Raw genomic sequence first — 15,052 nt, forward strand, 5'->3', positions numbered from 1 at the left:
ACTACTCAATATGTTTATTGGCAGCTATATTAGTAAAACAACAGCAGTCTTCACAGTGGTCATGGTGTAGTGGTTAAGTGTTGAGACTTCAGTGTAAAGGGTCCTGGGTTCAAAACCAGCAAGGGCTGTTCATTTTGTTGCTAGGCAGAACAAGGACTGTCGGATACAGAGGGGTTAAAGCAGTTTTGAGCAGCTTTAAGCATGTTTTCATGGGTTTGTGCGAAGCTAAGCAGTGCTAAGCTATGGGTAAATGTACGGGCACTTACACAGTGTAGGCAGTGCTTACCAGTGTGCAAATCAGCTTAGCTGTTGTATTGCAGCAATGTTGATACTTGCTAAGCATAGCTTAGACCTGGTAACCAGGACACACAACCCAGTCTGATAACATGTAATAAGTGTATGTAATGCCATGTACAATACATGCACCTATGTGCTGTCATTACAGTAGCAAGGGGTGTGATTGTCATGTGTGGGACACCTACAACACAAATGAATAACATTATAGGGACTGCAATCAACCAGTGTTACTAACAGCTATAATGCATCATTGCTGGACAGCTACACTACCCACCAAATATGCCTTACACTCTACTCCCTACAACATGGTACACTGCAGTACTGTGGTACACCGTGGTACAGTCACTGTGTGCATCAGAACCATATCAGCCTGTCCCTGCATTGATGGTATGGATGACAGGGATGTGGCACAGGTATCATCATATGCACAGTGCATCCAAGTGCTGACACATGTATACCTACATCACAAATGGATAACATTATAGAGACCACAACCAACCAGTGTTACTAACAGCTATAAGGCATCATTGTTGGACGGCTGTGCTACCTGCCAAATATGCCTTACACATTACTCCCTACAACAAGTTACACTGCAGTACTGTGGTACACTGTAGTACAGTCACTGTGTGCATCAGAAACATATCAATCTGTCCCTGCATTGATGGTATGGATGACAGGGATGTGGCACATGTATCATCATATGCACAGGACATCTTAATGCTGACACATGTATACCTACAACACAAATGGATAACATTATAGAGGCCACAACCAACCAGTTTTATTAACAGCTATAAGGCATCATTGCTGTTTGCTGGTACCAGGTCCCTCCTGGGACTGGCCAGGACCACATGCACATGGCCTGCTGTGGTGTGTTGTGGACAGCACACCCCCTGCACCACCGGGGCTGCTACTTTCACTACAAGAGTCCCTTGGTGTCCTAGCACGTCCACATTGACTGCCAGCTATTGGTGTTACTGGCCCACATCCACACGGGTGTCACCGTATCCCCACCACATGTTGAAACACAGATACACCACCGCCAATGAGGGCCATCATCTCATCATGCCATCTATCCGCGTGCTCGGTATAAGCACAGATGGCACCCGACAGTTCACTGAGGTTGTCGCTTACAGATGTGAGAGCAGCCTTCTGTAGCCTCAGGCCCTGTCTGGTGTAACGTTCAATATGTCCCTGCACCACCATTACAGCCTGAAACATGTGCCTGCTTGTACTAGCTATGTCACCTATGCCAGGGGCATGATGTCCTGCAGCCCTACCATGAGCACCCAGTACATCTGCCTATGTGGTGCCCTGCTGGCCATCCAGCTATGCCTGCTGCAACTGGACACAGTAGGCATGATTACCACACTTCCTTGTGCACTGCCACCAAATGCCAGTTGTTTCTACGCTATGGCCACTGGTGATGGGGTATGTGTAGGCACTGAAACTGTGTGTGAGGTTGGGGTGGCTAAAAGGGGGATGTCAAATGTTGGCATTGTGTCAGTTCCTGACAACCCCACCTGTGCCTCAACAGTACTATCATCAGCTTTGGTGTCTGTATGGACAGCAACATCAGACTGCATGCAGGAGGGACCCTGACCCACCTCACCACCTGTAGGGGAAAACAATATACGCACTTGAAAACCTGTACAGCATTGCCTAACAGTACACACACACACACACACACACACACACACACACACACACACACACACACACACACACACACACACACACACACACAAACACACACACACACATATATACACACACACACACACACACACACACACACACACACACACACACACACACCTCCATAATACCTACCTGTCCATGGCTTTGCAGACAGTCCCACATATATGTCCATGTGTTACCCCATACTGCATCACACTTGTTAACATGCACACATTGATACCACTCATTAACATCACAGTCCTATAAATGCCCACAAAAGTGGCCACAACACAAGGTGTGTTGCTACTTTACCTGCCTGACATGTGTGTAGTGGTTTTACATGGCCTCACTGCTGTCATTCAGTATGCACTCTCTGTATGTCTGGAAATGATGTGCATGGCCCCCATATGTGTGGGCTACTATGTTGTATCCATAATAACTCGCACTGGTGTGTCATGTGTATGTAATGCTCAGTACATGCCAGATATGCTGGTATTTCAGCCTATCATGTGACAACTGCAATATTTGGATACACTCCCTGGTGTTGCCTAGTACGCCTCCAATGCATCTGTAGAGTTGCATACATGGGTTGTAGGTGACCTCTCTGCTGACTGCGATATTAAGGGTGCACCTGGTGTCTACCTTCCCTCTGGATGCCTGGTCCATGCTACAGACCATATTATACTATTTGCTGTCCTATGATTACACACATTACAGGTATTCCTGGTGTATAATGTGGCAGTCCATGTCCATGTACTGCATGGTCCCAAAGGGAGGTACAGCCATCTGAACACCCCACAATCACACATGTGCATACATGGCCACCCACACAAGCACACACATGCACACACTCATCCTACATGCATCTACCTCCCTCCACTTCACAAAAGTGAACCGATTATGGTTCATAGTTCAAAGTTTAGTACTAAGCTAACTGCCCTTGTGAGCCATTTTAAGCCTAGCCAATTATCCCTTGTGAGAATCAAACCCTGTACCTTGTGTTTGTAAGGCAAACACCTTAGCCATTAAGCCACCATCCCAACCCAGGCAAACTAACTAACCACCAGGACGCACGCACACACACATACAGATGAGGTTGCACAATGATAGTACACAAAGTCCTCCTATTACCCATCTGCCAACATGGGGAACATATGGTACAGAACAGCATACAGTTTAACTATAGTTAATCCATGCTAGCAACAGTATACATGTGTGTGATGCATGTGCTGTGTCACTAAGTGATGCCCCTTCCCCTGGATACCACTGCACTCATGTACACAGTATTGCTGTGCACCTGTTCTGCACCCTGCCATGTACTGCGCACCACAACTCATAGGTGTGCAACACATTGTGGAATGTGTAGTACTGTGTCCATTATATCAGTTTTACTTCTCACAGCCCCTATGTTTTTCAGCAACACATACCTGGAATGATATGTGGACAGTTGTCACTGGTGAATGCCTGATGCCTGTTTTACAGCTGTCAACATCAACAGACCATGTATGACCACTGCAATACTCTTACACTGACAACTATCAGAGCATACCATGGCTATGGGGGTGTATATACCTTTATTGATTTGACACACACATCCTTAATCTGTCATGGGACCACTTCACCACATATCTTAGCAGTAGACAAGCCCAATATGTGACATATGCCCTGTACTTTCACAAGCAGTGTCTACAGATTGTGTAAGGTGTGCTGCTGCTAACCACAATGCATACACACCATGTGGGCATATGTGTGCACATCCTTATCATGATGGTTTATCGTACTTCTTGTTGTGTGTACTACAGCAGTCACTGCTCCTGGCAGGAGTATACCAGTATGGGTCATCTGCATTTGTCAGTGTATGTTCAGTCTGCCCTACACATGTCCCCCTATTCTGCATGATTGCAAGGTCTACTCATGTACACATCCCATGGTGCTCACACACTGCTGTCACTATTGCTGTGTGGGTAGGGTTATGTCTGCTACAGGTCCTGAACCTGACTATGTGCAGATAGAGCCATTCCTAGCATTCTTAGGATCCCTGCTGCAGTTCACTGGTGTGTCATGCTGACACCCCCCTTCAGCCTTTTTGCAGATGCATGACAAGTAGGCCCTACACATGTGTGGCACTTTGCAGTGTCCCATGCACTGAATGCCACGTGTTACAGCCTAGTCCCAGCTGATAATGTGGACCACTGTAATGCCTTATGCCATAGTGTATCTCTGCAGTATTTGCCATTGTCCTGCAGGTATATACACTGGTGTTGCACTGTATATGGGTGTTGTTCCGAACAAGTCACTACTGTAGGCCATGTTTATCACCAGTATGTTACTCCCTGTGGACACATTCCACAATGACAGGATGTTAGTTATCATGCAGGTGTCTGACATACCCTTCCAATACCCCATCATGGTCACCCCTGTGAGACCATGCATTTCACAGCAACAATACATGCACATGCACAGCATGCATTCAGAGTAGGTGTGTTAGATGTGTGCATGGAATATACCATCACCATTACATGCCTGGTGTGTTGGCAAGCATCTATATAAAACATACTCACCAGCTACAGGCTGCTGCCTTGGTGGTATCATGGAGAGACCTACATAAGAGGGTGAGAGATGCAATGTCAGTGGCTACACCTGTGGCAGTGCTCAGGGTGGATGCAGTATTACAATACATCAACTGTACATTCCCACGATACTACCAATTCTGGACATCTGTTTATCACTACAATGCAACCACACAATAAATCTATGACATGTCAGATATGCAGGATCTACCTGTACCAATGTAGATGTATACAAAACAGTGGTCTACGGATGTGCCCTGTGTCCTTACCTGCACGCTCCTCGGCCAGTGTGTGGGTGACACCCACCTCCACAAAGGAGTCTAGTGGTTGTTGGCTGTCTGGACAGGCAGATACCACGAGGCTGGCCAGGAGCTCCTCCACACATGTCAGGGGGATGGATGGTATGCCCCCCCTGTGGCAAGGTGATCCCCATGGACTGCAGCAACACGCTGATGGGCATTACAAAGCAGGTCAGTACAATGATGCTGGACCTGCTCATAACTGTGGTTGCGCAGTCCAACATCATTGACCCTGTGGACTAGTTCATTCCACAGGTCGGTCTGCACCTGCTGCTCATGTGTGGCCCTGCCAAACAACACTGGATAGTGCTGGATCAAGTTAGCTATCAACACTTCATTCTCTGCATGGGAATAGGTGGGCAACCGTGCATGTCCCATCTTGGCTGAAAGTCATAAAGATGGAAACAGGTCTGAGCAACTCATACAGCAAGTTTACTACAGTTGGTAATACACATCTCTGTCAAGCCCCACCATATCTGCTTCAACAAATTGTACACACAACTCATTAGGTATGGCTACTGCTTACCTACTGGTGGGACAGATATTGTATTGTACCACACTTTTGGCTATGTGATTGTAGCCATGTCCCCTGTGTGGACACTATCATTGTTGGCCTGTTACAGACTATTCACCTGCATGCCATTGTCAGGGCCACTATGGCTCCATATATGCCAGTGGTATGGCTGCTCTGGGATTGCTGCACATCTGACATTCTGTGTTATTTTGGATATCTATGCATGCTGTTGTACAAGTACCAGGATTGTGTAGATTATTACCATCAACATATGTTCGACGACAGTGACACAATAACATGTATATTTTCTATAGGCCAGCAGATCCACCTCTACAAACCCATCTGCCCATGATACCTGGCCACATCACATGTGTGTCCTAATCTGGGGCCTCCTCATGTAGTGTTCCAGCAATACCATCAGGTGGAACCACCTCCACAAGTGTACCTGCCATACTTCCCCATATTCCCATTGCATACTTCACAGGGGCAATGTGGTCCCAGCAAGGGACTAACATGTGACATACCCATCCATGTTGCACACACTGCCAGCTGTAGATATATGTGTGTCTAGTTACATGTGCTTGTGCCTCACACATAGCACGCATCACTGTGGTAGTAATATAGGGGACATGCCTTTACATACATATATGTTTGTGTGTGTGTTTGCATATATGTAGACATGTGCATATAGGTATATATCTATATATGTGTAGATATATGCAATGTTGTATATATGTGCACATATATATGTCTACACATGGGTATCTGTATATTTGTGGACATACATGCTGATATACATATATATATATATATATATATATATATATATGCGACATATGTACACGGTTACATGTTGAAAGATCGAACGGTTGAAATATCCAACTGTATATGGTCAAGGTCATATGGTCAATATTTCAAAAGATCGATCTTTTAACATGGCTAAAACAAAAAAAAAAGAAATTAAGTAGAAGACTGTAATGCAGGGGGGCAAGCCCCCTGCCCCCCACCCCCCTACTTAAATATACCAACTCCAAGATCGCGCTACACTGAGAATGCAGCGTGGAATAGGAAGTTTTCTTATTCCCTTCTATAGCGCAATCTCGTTGTTGGTATATTCAAGTAGGGGGGGGTGTGGGGGCTGCACATATCTATATGTGAGGTATATTCAGACATCTGCTCCACAATCTCACAACACCTTCCTACACAGCTCCACTGTTTTGCCTTGCTACAACACAGACAGGTGCCACATATGGACACGGCCTGACATTAGGGGGGTATATATCAGACCCGATTGTAGGTAACCCTGTTACATACCTATGGCATTCTGGCATGCTACATTACAGATTAACCTGAGTTTCCTGCCAGTGGTGGGCCATGGCTCCCACATGTCCATCATAATGGCATTACTTCCACCACCAGCTATTGGCCACGTAATATACATACTTCCCATTACACAAGACACACTATGATGGCTTACATCTTGTCAGTCAGTCCTGACCTGCACAGTTGATGGCTATGGCTCACTACCCACAGGGACAGACACTATTGCCCATAGCAGTTGTTCAGTTGAACATCATCACAACAACACCTGATGGCACATATAAATCATTCCACATTATCTATTGCATTATTATGGACCAGGTACTACATTCTATTACATGAATATATACTTCACATACCTTTTGTGGGAATGGTGTCTTGTTGAATGACTGCTGGCTAAACTCTCTCTCTCTCTGTCTCTCTCTCTCTGTCTCTCTCTGTCTCTCTCTCTCTCTGTCTCTCTCTCTCTGTCTCTCTCTCTCTCTGTCTCTCTCTCTCTCTCTCTCTCTCTCTCTCTCTCTCTCTCTCTCTCTCTCTCTCTCTCTCTCTCTCTCTCTCTCCTCTCTTTCTCTCTCTCTCTCCTCTCTCTCTCTCTCTCTCTCTCTCTCTCTCTCTCTCTCTCTCTCTCTCTCTCTCTCTCTCTCTCTCTGTCTCTGTCTCTCTCTCTCTCTCTCTCTCTCTCTCTCTCTCTCTCTCTCCCTCTCTCTCTCTCTCTCTCTCTCTCTCTCTCTCTCTCTCTCTCTCTCTCTCTCTCTCTCTCTCTCTCTCTCTCTCTCTACCTCTCTCTCTCTCTCTCTCACTCCTGTGTGTGGGCATCAGTGTTACAGACACCAGGATAACCGGTACACTCAGGCCAGCTACATATTTGTAGGAGGCTCCAGAACTACAGACAGAGTGCGAGTAGAGTTGTGTTATGCTTTGTATAGCACTGGTGTTACAATGTGTGTGTGTACATACAAGTTTACCTTCAAATGCAGTCTGTCTGCATAGCTCTCAACTGTGGGTCTATCCTCTTGGTGGCCACTGGTGTGCCTATCATGTTTTGTCACTCCAACACACAGGTCCTGTGTCAGATATCTCACTGGCAGTGTGTGTGTGTGTGTGTGTGTGTGTGTGTGTGTGTGTGTGTGTGTGTGTGTGTGTGTGTGTGTGTGTGTGTTGAGTGCTATCAGTACATGGCTACATCCATTTGTGTTTCTGACTTCATATTCCTGACTAAGGGTATGTTGCAGACTATCCTGTAACACCAGCGACTTGCTTAGTGTATGACAACAGTATTTCACATATGGGCCTGTGTTCCAGCCTTTGTCCTCCACCTACATACCAGGCTTTGTCCATATGACATGCTGTCAGGGGTTGTTCTGTAGTGGGCTTTGAGTATATCACACTGCCATTCCTGCCATCAATCCACACATACTGTGGGGTTGGGTTCATATATGTGTGGGCTTCACCTACCCATTACATGTGTGCCCGTATGCACTCCAGAGGCCAGTGTATGTAACAGTGGTATATGGCCCTGTATTATTGAGTCGGGGGGGAGGTGCCATACATAACCTAGGCTGTTGCAAAATGTGGGGGTATCATTGGTGAGCTGCCATAAGGTATCTGGATGTACAGTACCATACAGTTCACCTATATTTACATTACTTGCATAAATTGGGTTAATGCAGGCCTACTGCCTCATGCCGTACAGACTGTTCTGTTTGTCAGTGTGCCTGTGATGGTGTCAGTTATGCCTTGTTATGTAACAGTTACATCCCATTTGGTCAACTGAAGTCTTTACCACCTAGTGATTGTGTACAGAGTGTAGGTAGAGGCTGCTGAACTATACACCTGCATTACTTACTGTTGATTGTTTGGTATCCTGTGGCCCAATCTGTCTTTACTATTGTATAATTTGAAGGGCTTGGCCTGGACAGCAACAGCTGTGAACCTATCCAGACTACTGTATTAGTGTAACTGTTTTACACTTGCATTACTCTGTTTATATCGATGTCACTGTCTGAACAGCTATATGACATGGCATATACAACTGTAATAGTACACAAATAAAGGTTTTCCATTTCTGTAAACCTGTGTGTGCTGTTTTATCCTATGACCTCTCTGTGGGTTTATGTTGCAGGCAATGATTGTCATTTGTATGGGTGGCTCATACAGTGTCCAGTTGTTAAAGTGTTAACTGTAGGCATAGTGGCTGTTCCATATTGTGTGCACCTTCTACATATGTATCTTACTGTACATATCTCTCTGTGTGTATGTGTAGTCACATATATATCTATATATATGTATGTATATATATATATATATATATATATATATATATATATATATATATATATATATATATATGGGTTACCCTTACTTAATCGACAGACCACTTCTTCGAAACTCACTCCATTGATGCCACAAAGCATCAACAACCTGACAGCTGACGTTACTCACATGGTAAGTAACTGTTTGGCCATTCACAAGTAAAAACCTACCATTAAAACAAACACACACATGTGGGGGGCATAGCCCCCCACACCCCCCTTACTTAATATTCCAACTCCGAGAACGCACTACCGCATGGGTACAGGGCAAAGTTCAGGTTCCTGGCCAAATGGTTACTTACCATGTGAATAACGTTGGCCGTCGGATTGTTGATGTTTTGCGGCGTCAATAGAGTGAGTTTCGATGGAGTGGTCTGTCGATTAAGTAAGGGTGACCCATATACATATATATATATATATATATATATATATATATATATATATATATATCTGTATCTGCATATATGTGTCTGTGTTTATGTATCCTGGGGATGTTGATAGCTTCCACATTGTACATTTCCTATGGGAGCCAGACTGTACTGCATGATATGTTAACAATACCAGCCTGACATCGTACAGGTGGGATGAAGTACTGTTAACATCGTGTGCCCATGTCATGTCAGGTCCTGGTTATGGGATCTGCAACACTTGGTAGTGTATTGCAGGGCGGACGTGTTTGGCTGTGGGGGGGTATACCTATTCGTACATGACGTATATTGTTTGGGGCCTCTCAACCCCATTAACAGTGCATGTGGACATATATGTTTTAGTTAATCTCCCATTGTTATCTACAGATGTATGTCCATATATACCTATATAGATATATATATCTGCTTACATATATATAACTGGCTAACTCCCAGCATTCTTCAGACCATATCATAGTACTACCACAGCTCTTCCCACCTTCTCTAATGCTATAAACTATAACAGGAACAACAACAAGTTATCTTCAGCCCTCTTCTTAGACCTGTCCAAGGCCTTTGACATGGTCAGTCATCATCTTCTCATCAACACCCTGGCAACAATGTCCCTAGGCATTCACTCTCTCTGATGGTTTTATTCCTACCTGAACAATAGACTTCAATCCGTCTTTTGGCAGAACAAACTCTCAAACCTCCTACCCAACACTCTAGATGTCCCACAGAGGTCTATCTTGGTACCACTTCTGTTTTCCATTTTTATCACTGACCTCCACAAATCATTCCTGATGCAATCTGCATTCAATATGCAGATGACTCAATGTTGATTAGCACTGGCACCACGCAAACAGAGCTGCTATCAATAACTCAGAGTACTTTCAACCTAGTAGAGAACTGGCTTGCTGCTTGCTGTCTTATATTAAATCCTAATAAAACAAAATTCTTACTTTTCACCCCACTTATAGATCCCAACATTATCTCTCTCCATTAAGGCCAATAATGGTACCATAATCACTCCAGATGCCCATACAAAACTGCTAGGAGTCATTATAGACAACAATCTTAAGTCTGATATGCACGTCAACAAAACAATCAAAATCATTAACAGAAAACTGGGTTCACTATATAGGATAAAACCATTCCTTACCCCATATGCTAGGACTTCCATTGCCCGCTCTCACCTACTCTTTACATTCTACTATGCTTCCCCTTTGCTGGCCAACCTAAATAAAACTGACTTTAACAAACTCTCAAGCTGCTATAACAACATAGCAAGATTTGCAACTGGTCTACCCTATAGAACACATCATTGTAAAAATCTAAGTTATCTCAGATGGCTAGAGCTTCCCAGGCAGATTCAGTATAATCAACTCATTGTGGCTCACAAAGCACTTAACCAACCAAATAATACACCTGCCCTGAAAGAAATCATTTATCCCCACTCCAACTCCAGATCACTCCGGTCATCCAATAGACTATCAGTGCAAACCATTAAATCCAACAACTCAGCTGGTGACTCCCTGTTCACCAAATCTGTTGGCAAAATTTGGAATTCCTGCTAACATTACCCTACATGCCACCTAATTTCAATTTAAGAAAGATCTCAAGGAGCACTTCAAGTCTCAAAGGATATGTCCCTGCTCTAAGCCAGACTAAATCCTCATGCATACTGGTTTACTAGTTCTATGTATGTAAGTGGTACTCAATTATCTTTGTTAAGCTAGTTTAGAAGATGGTCAGACTGTATTAATCTAACTGGACTATAAAATGTGTTATATTTGTAAAAATTTAACTTGACTGTAAAATGTGTTATATATGTATAATGTTATGAAGACTCATGATCTATATGCACATTGTAAAGATTGTATATGAAACCATCTGTGGAGCTTTTCTCCCTGTGCCTCTGCTAAAATTGGAACTGTATCCAGTTGGACTATCCCGGTCAACAAATGTAAAATAAATAAAATAAATAAGACTATGTCCATATATGCCTGTATATATATATATATATATATACATATATATATATATATATATATAATTATATATATATATATATATATATCTGCTTACACATATGTACCTTGCTGTGTATATTTAGACATATAGGTGTAGACATATATATGTATGGATGTAGCCATTTGCATGTATATAAGTTCATAGATATTTCTATATATGTATATATTTATATATATATAGATATATATATATATATATATATATATATATATATATATATATATATATATATATACATATCTAGATATGTTGTATCTGCTTAGATATTAATATATTTACACACACATACATCTAAATGTTGGAATACATTCTCAGTACTGTTGAATGACTGGGCTGGATGATATATTTTTGAAAACAGCAGGGCTATGTATATCTGACATGGCTTAGTGGTAAATTACTTTGTCTATGGAGTGCAGGGTCCTGGGTTTGATCTTTACAGAGGCTGTTTATTTCGGTGCTGGGCAGAACACTGGCCGTTGGATACAGAGTGATTAAGGCACTTTATGTAAGCTGGCTTGCATGGAGGTAAGCACTGCTAACTTCTGGTTACAGTTTCTTATACTCAGTTAACTTTTAAATTGCTTAACATGTGTAGGCTTAGCTTACCCCCATGCAAACAAGTTTAAACCCACTTACTGCTGCTTAAAAGTGCTTACTCCTGCTTACCCCTGCGCTAATTTCTTTAAAAGAAAAAGGGGTTGATAGGAAAGTGGTGAAAAAAAAGGGCACAAAGAGGGAAAGACAGTACGGAAAATAGCCATGGATGTGCAGGAACGGTGTAGGGGAGGTCCATAGCTGCCCATTTCTTGTACAGCAAAAGCTGTGCATATACACCAAATTTGGAGGTAGATTTGGACACTAAAACCTCGTGGAGGGGGTGAGGACAACAAATATAAGTTGTGATGCCAATTAGACCGGATTACATGTGCCCAGGGGACATGTGTGCAAAATGTACAGCTATGTATGGGGCGAGATTTTTTTGTGGGAACAGATTACCCTTTTTTTTTCAGGTGAGAGTGGGATGTTGGGGTGGGGTAGTAGGTATATTTGGGGAGGTAGGTTGGGTAGGTTGACAGACAAGAAGCATACAGGGGTGATATATGACACATGGGGGTAAGCACCTTGATGGGGAGGGGCGTTGGGTAATCGGAAGCCCACAATTCCCCTGGTGGTAACAGTGGGACTGAGGTCCCCACCCATGGGCAGTCACCACTGCACCTTCACAGCCCCGAAGTTGGCTGTGCTGAGGGCTGAGTCGCAGAGCCATGCTGACTCTTTAATTGTGACAAACGGCCCTTGAGCTGGTGTAGAAGATCACCAAACTGCTGGTTGATCTCTCTACGCACCATAACCCTGACCTGGCAACGGGTGACAGGTGCCTGTACACGCCCACTCCCGGGGGGGCAAGCCCCATCCCCTGAGGAGGCTCCACCCAAAGGTGGTGCAGAACCAATGGACAGGGAGGTCCCGGGTTGGGCCCCAGACATGCTGGTGCCTGGTGCCATGGCCAGCTAAGGTGGGACAGGTGGGTCCGCTGGGATCGGCCTTCCCAAGTGTGCTATAGTGTTTAGATTTCATCATCAAATGTGGGTTAGTAATAGTCAACACATTCCAGGGTTAGGTATAGCAACATGCATAGATATTCCCATTAACCCAGACACCAGATACGGAACAGTTGCATAGCAAACAGAGCACATGCATATATGGGACCACAGTGGTAATAAGAACAGCATGCAGGTACATTGATGGCACCATGCCACCACTGTTGGAATAATTCCATATAGCACATGCATGGGAACCATTAAAATATTTAACAAACAACTGTACATTATCAGAACATGTCATTACATACCATTTGGGGTGGCTATGTTGATTATTGTTGGAGATATGGTGGGGGAGGGGGTGTCAATTAACAACTAGTATATTCCTGTAGTCCACATTACTTTCCTAGTCAGTGCTGTTATCTGTACCTTACAAGTCTTACTACACTACCCTCTAGCCTTAGTTTGGACAGTGATATGGCTGTTGTCATCGTTACACATGAACCAGTTTTACCTGCAGTATACACCTCTTACCTGGTATACCTGTGGAGGGAATGTTTTGTTAACACTAACTAACTGTTTCTACACATACTCCCAGATTTCAGGTTGATGTTGTGCACATATCTATCCAACTCTTTCTGCACAGACTCTGGCCATGTGTTGACAACATGCTGGTGTGCCAGGACATATCTAGAATATTGCCCTCTTCCACCTTTACTGACCTAACACACACATATACATGCTTTCCTACACAGTTATATTATGTAGCACAGTGTGGGTGACAGTGACCAGTGATACTTTATTATTCGGAGAAAATGCAACACTCACAATTCCCTACAATAACAGAGTGAACGGTACCATTACCGGTTATAATGATCTGTATTTCTCAGCACAGTGTTCGTATCCGATGTACCTGTGGGAGCAATGTTTGTTAGCACTACCTGACTGTTGCCACACAAAGTTCCAGATTACACATTAGTATTATGCACATACATCTCACTCTGTTACTGTACACACTCTGGTCACAGCTTGACAACATGGGAGTGAAGATAGGACATACTTAAAATATTACTCTCCTAAAAGTTTTGGGGGTGCTACAGTGACAGGTGTGTTTTCATAGATTTTTGGCAATCACTTGTATTCCCTGTTTGCTGGCTAAACATCTGGGATCATCCCTCAGACTTATCAGGGGGACAGAGGGACAGGCAGCAGACATGGGCCCATATACTGGACATTCTGGCCTCATCTGTACAGTTGGGGGGTATGATTCTGTATGCAGCCTACTTCCACTCCCAGCATTCAGACCATGGCTGTGTCTGCTACAACTTAAACACTGTCCATCACAGTTGTGTCTGCGATATAGATATTGCTGTATATCTCCTATCTGCTTTCTGTCTTATTAATCACCTGTGCTTTTTGCATTCTGACCTTGTATTACAACACTCTTATACAGAATTCCTAGACAGTTATATGTTGTAGGACAGTGTGGGTGACAGTGATGTGTAATACCTCATTATTCAGAGCAACTGCATATCATTCTTGTATTTCTGGGCACAGTGTTGGTATCTGACAGACCTGTATAAGTCTGGGATCATCCCACTGATTTCCCAGGGGGACAGATTGATAGGCAACAGATATGGGCCACTTTACTGGACATTCTGGACATATCTGTTCAGTTGTGGGGTATGATTCTGTATGCAGACTACTACCACTGGCAGGATTCGAACATTGGCTGTGTACGCTAAATAAAGCAACAGTTCACATCACTGTTGCATGTGCCATCTGTTTTTTGTTGTCTGTATCTTCCCTGTTTACTGTCTATGTGTCTCTCAGTTGTATTAAATGGCCTCTGGGGATTATACCTGGCATATACAGGCATTCCTACACATTCAATTTGTGGTGCATGGTGTGGGTAACAGTGCTTAATACAACAGTACTATTACATGATTGCAAATCTACATTACCATATGATACCAGAATATACACATGCAGTCCAACAGTTAGTCCTGTTTTGTCAGGCTACTACTCATTAATTGACATACAAACAATATGAGAGTCTTCCTGCCATATTATCTAGT

The sequence above is a fragment of the Protopterus annectens genome, chromosome 2.part2 (genome assembly GCF_019279795.1).
Source record: "Protopterus annectens isolate FY-2018-M chromosome 2.part2, PAN1.0, whole genome shotgun sequence".
Lineage (NCBI taxonomy): Eukaryota > Metazoa > Chordata > Ceratodontiformes > Protopteridae > Protopterus > Protopterus annectens.